Source organism: Salvia hispanica, chromosome 2 (genome assembly GCF_029641045.1).
Source record: "Salvia hispanica isolate PSC_SH4W2 chromosome 2, Shi_PSC_v1, whole genome shotgun sequence".
Classification (NCBI taxonomy): domain Eukaryota; kingdom Viridiplantae; phylum Streptophyta; class Magnoliopsida; order Lamiales; family Lamiaceae; genus Salvia; species Salvia hispanica.
In genome coordinates this window covers 19,228,291-19,234,290 of record NC_142693.1, presented here as the reverse complement: position 1 = coordinate 19,234,290, position 6,000 = coordinate 19,228,291, and positions in this window count along the sequence as shown.

Here is a 6,000-nt window from a genome sequence, read left to right as displayed (position 1 = left end):
TACAGTTTTCTGCTCCTTCTCCCTCGTTCTCGGTTAATCATCACAGAGCGCTTCAAGTAATTGTTCACTCAATTATTCCAACAAGTGGTATCAGAGTCACTCTATTGATTTGGAAAAATTATATGGAATCCCCTTAGGAGTCAGCAATTTGCGATTTGCTGGGGAGTTATTGTGTTGGCCGTAAGAATTTAACGCCTTGTTGAGTTTGCAAAATATGCGAACCCAGTGCCTTGTTGGCTAGACACTATGTTCCGGAAAGTTATTAACGACTCGCTTGCGAGCGTTTATATTCGGTTTTAAGTTTTATATTTAAATTCAATTTTTGGGTACATCTCATATTCCTTATTTTCTACTCATGAGTGTGTATTTTAATGTGGATATTTGACACGAGATACACATATACGTGTGGTAATAAATACGTGACAATTATTCAGTTTTCTTGTGAGTGGTGTGATGCCAAAAGGTGAACACTACTTAACAGGATCTTATTGTTAGTATTTAACCACTGTAAGGAGGTTGCCACTTACAAGTTCATATTACTGTCAAAAGACTTGATATGGATGTTGTGCTCGGTACCTCGTAATGTTTCACTAATGTTCAAAGTAGATTAGTCGAAACATGACGTTGCAAAAGTAACCTCTCTTGTCTAGACTTCTTTATTGCGAATGTTAGGACGGTATGTGTGTGTGCATATTTTAATGCGGATATTAGTCGGCCAAAAGAAAGATTAATGTTTGGCACGAAATACATATATACATGTGGTGATAAATACGTGATAATTATTCAGTGTTCATGTGAGTAGTGTAATGCCAAAAGGTGGACACTACTTGACTAGATCTTATTGTCAGTGTTTGATCACTACGATGAGGTTACCAATTACAAGTTCATATTACTGTCAAAAGACTTGATATGGATGTTGTGCCGGTACCTCGAGATGTTACCTCTTATTTGGATTTTATTATGTGAGCATGACAACTATTTTGGTTTTATTCTTTGTTCAGCTATGATGTCTGCTTCTGCAGTTTGTTCCAACATGATCAATATGTCAGTGTTGAATGGGTCAAATTTTAAGGATTGTAAAGATTATATTTTGATTGCTCTGGGTTGCATGGATCTGGATTACGCGCTAAGGATTGAGCAACCTACTTCTCCTACGGACGAAGTACTTCTTATCAAAGGAGAAACTGCGAGAAGTAGGAATACTCGAATCGTGTAAGTCTACTGATCATTGGGTTTAGCATCCTAGAAGCCTTTCGAGGCACTGCATCTGAGTATATCACTAAGGCCAGTGAATATCTTGCTAAACTTAAGGAACGTTTTGTGAAAAACATTAAGGCTGAGACAAGCATGCTTGATCTCAATAAAGTGTAAGGGCAAGGAAACATAAGGGAGCACATTATAAAAATGTCTCATGTTGCTTCACTTAAGCTTGAATTCTAAAGACTTGTTTGTGCATTTGGTGTTGCACATCTGGTCAGTTTCTCAAGAAATAAAGTAAAGGGCATTAAGAAAAAGTGTATTGAGAATGCTGCTATGGATAAAGGTTCATCACAAAGGTAACAACATAAGGACATGATAGTTGTTTCTTTTGTGGTAAACATGGATATAAAAAGAAGAATTGTAAATATCACGCATGGCGTGCAAATGAAGTTACAATTCTTGTTTTGGTATGTTCTAAAGTTAATTTGGATTTAGTCCCTAATGATATTTAGTGGGTAGATTCTGGTGCTGCTACTCACATAAGGTTATCAGTGCAAGGCTGTCTGAGCTACCGAAAGTCAATTGATGGTGAAAGATACATCTATGTGGGATATGACAAATCGGTGGAAGTAGAGACTATTGGGCATTGTAGATTGTTATTAAAAACTGGAATTATTCTGGTTTTGAAGGATACTTTATTATACAGTCATTTAGACTGAATTTGGTTTCTATTTCTGCTTTGGACAAATTTGGTTTTTCTTGTTCATTCAAAAATAGTAAGTTTCTTCCTTCAAATAATTCCAGTATTGTGGGCACTGTTTGCTTAAGTGCATATGACATGACAATCTTTACATGCTTAATTATGTTACTTCATATTCAAAAGCTTTACATATTGAATCAAATGGATTAAGCGAAAATTAAGTAATGAAAATTTGGTAATTTATGGCACAAGTGTTTAGGTCATATCTCAAAATAAAGGATTGTGAGACTTGTGTCAGATATTATATTGAATACACTTATCTTTCCAGATGTTGATTTGTGTGTTCAATGCATCGAAAGAAAGCAGACCAAACATAAGAAATTAGGTACCAATAAAGCTATACGTTTTAGAATTGATATATACGGAAATTTGTAGTTCATTCCCTTCGGTTTCTTGGAGTGTTCAACAATATTTTATATCAATCATATACGACTGTTCTCATTATGGGTACCTATATTTAATCAATCAAAAGTCTGAGGTTCTAGACAAGTTCAAAATATTCAGAGCTGATGTTGAACTCCAACTCAACAGAGGCATTTAAAAAGCCAAATCTGGATGTGGTGGTGAATACGACAGAAATGAATACTCAGGTGAACAATGTCAAAGACCTTTTGTCCTCTATTTGGAAGAGTATGGGATCGTCCTTTAGTACACCATGTTGGGATCGTTCAGCATGAGTGGTGTAGCTAAAAGACGAAATAAAACTCTTAAAGATATGTGAAGGAGTATGATCTATCATTCTTCCTTGTTGCATTCGCTTTAGGGAGAGGCATTAAAGACTATAGCATATATTCTCACTTTAGTCATCCAGAAAAATTTAGGGGTTTTTTTTTAAATTTTAGGATCCCACAAAAGGAACTGATTTTTTGGGATGAGAAATATAGTATTCCTTGAGGATGTTGAGTTTGGGGGGAAGAATTTAATAAGTGACATTATTTTTGAGGAGGTGTTTGTATCGGCACCTACTACTGCTTCTGACAATGTTTAGGTATCAATTACTATAATTGAAGAAGAAGCAGATTAAGAACCTCATTTAAAGTCAATCTTAACAACCTCAATTAAGACTCTCGTCAATGGTACTACAAATTTTATGAAGTAGTTCTTTCATTTGGATTCAGAAAGAATGCTATTAATGGTTGTGTGTATCACAAGTTCAGTGGGAGTAAATGCATCCTCTTTTGTATTTGGAATCGAAAGAAATAATTTTGATTGTCACAGAAGGGATATAGTGAAAAGGTGCCTAAAGTATTTGAGATGCATAATTGCAAGTAAAGAAATACCCCTATGACTAAGGGAGACATACATAGTCTCATTCAGTGCCCTAAGATAAATCTTGAGATTTAGAAAATGCAGAAGGTTCCATATGCTTCGGCGATTGGGAGCCTAATGTGTACTTAAGTATGTATTAGACCCAATTTGGTTTATGTTGTTAATATGTTGGGCAGATATCTCATTAATCCGGTATGGATCATTAAGAAGCAACAAAACGGGTTATGAGATATTTATAGAGAACTAAGCATTACATGCTCGCATACAGAAAATCAGATCATTTGGAGAGATCATTAGGTATCTTGATTCTGATCTGTTAGATGCCAATACATTAAAGGATCCATTTTAGTTTACGTGTGTCTGTTGGCTGTGAAGCCGTTTCGTGGAGAAGTGCTAAGCATACACTTGTAGCTACTATGCCATGACAACAAAATTCGTAACTTGTTTTGGGGCATCTAGTAATTGAATATGACTGCAAAAATATGTCATGAGGCTGCATATTGTCAAAGTATTGAAAGACCACTTAAGTTATGTTGTGACAATAACTCTGCAGTATTATATTCTAAAACAACAGGAGCTTCCTGTTTCGGAATGGATAAATACATATAGAGCATAAGCAATGGATTTGATGATTACAAATCCAATCATTAAGGGAATATCACCCAAGGTCTTTTATGGGCGTGCAGCCCAAATGGGTGTTATGTTGTTTAAGGGTACTTCCGTTCAGTGGGAGTAGTTTAGGTTATTTCTCTATATTGTGTTTTGAACATGTAGTTATAAAACTCATGTTATTCTCTGCAGAAATAAACTATTATATTTTGTCCATTATTTTTGGTTTGATCTCAATTTGGGAGGACCAGTTGGAAATAGGCATGTATGATCCCCTTACATGAAATTTTTATGCTACACTCCATAATTGATCTATTGTTGATTATATTTGCATATGTGATTACTGATGGGTTTAATCATGAAAAAATATGGTGACTGCCCCTTTAGTCCTATGTCGATATGGTTGATAATAAGATTATTCGTAAAATACACTATGTGATAACACTTTTGAGCGCTCATTCGGTTTGTACACATTTATTTGGTGTCATGTGTTGCCCAAGTGGGGGATTGTTGGAAATTTGGGCTTCCACATGACTAATATAATGTGTATGGCTATCTTTCAGTTGCCCAATTAAAGTGATCCAATAAAGATTAAGGTTTGGGCTAAAGTGTATTTAATTGTTATAGAAATAAGTGTAGATACCATAAAGTGATTTTCTATTTGATGAGGGACCGAATAGAAAATAAAGGGGTTTATATTAATATAAATATAGGCTAGGGCTATGGTCCCCAGACGTCAGAAGAACATTCGATATCTATGTATTCTCTCGGCAAACTATTGCAAAGAATGTCTCTGATCGTTTGGAAGATCCATTGCCGCTGCAAAGCAATTCAACCGTTCAATTCGTTATGGATCAAGGTACGCTTCCGCTTTACAGTTTTCTACTCCTTCTCCGTCGTTCTCGGTTAATCATCATAGAAAGCTTTATGTAATTGTTTACTCAATTATTCCAACACAAAATCCATCATTTATATTTGCAACTAATTAATTAATACTATGTTCTACTTGTTAATTAATTAATATTCTTCATTAAATCAAATACACATAAACAATAGTCTTTTACAAACTAGTTTTAATCATTCGTATTTTCAGTTTCTGCTCCTTTATTACTTGCAAATTTGTAATATAGTTTTAATTTATTTATATATTTATATAATTCACGTTTTGACAAAAGAGTAAAAAGACAAGAAAAGAAACAAACAGGCCAATATAGTCCGAAAACACGCGGTTTGAAATGTTTAATCAATTTTGACGCTTTTAGTCTTTACTTTTTCTCATCCAAGATATTGTGTTATGCAAATATCCAAAGTAAAGTTGTTTTATTAATGACACGATGTCGTTTAATAGTCGAAAATATTTATAACAAAACAAAAGATGTGATTGCAATTTATGTAAAAACAATTCAAGATAAAGTAGACACCCACAATAAACGAGCAAAGGCAAAGCCTATATACTAGTACAAGCAAACACCAATTCCATTAGAGAATAATTAATTAATAATAACAAATAACTAGAACTATTTTATTTAGAAAAAGTTTTAATTGTTTGAGTTCTTCAATTTTGTAAAAATTCCATTACATGACTAAGAAAATAAATTAAATTCGTTATCTTGTTTGTGTACATGGACAAATCTGTTGGATCACTGGATGGGTGTTTAATTAAGTTTTGATAATTGATCAATGTAATTAATTCCATTAAACTAATCTCCTATCCGTATAACTGGACTAGAATTTTCTTGGTCAACTTTGAATGTTACTCCCTCCTCCACCATTTAAAAAGTCTTTTTAATTTGATACGAGTTTTAAGAATTTGTTTGACTTTGTGAAGAAAAATAAAAGGAGAAGATGGGTAGAATGTGGAACCCATTTAGAGTATTAATTTTATATGCGGGGTTCACGTATTAAAAGTGGAATAATGTAAATGGTTCTATAAATCGTGGACAATCCAAAATGACAAAATGGTTCTTTAAATGGTGGACAAAGAGAGTAATAATTAAGTCGTTTAATTATAGAGTATAACATACACTAATTAATCCACCAAATGCTTCCACATATTTCAACCTGTACAACTATTTATTATGTATGTTATTCGATTGGAAAGACTTAACCAGGTACTTAGTTTCGAGATAGTGCCACATAAAATTACTCGTCTTGAAGGCTAG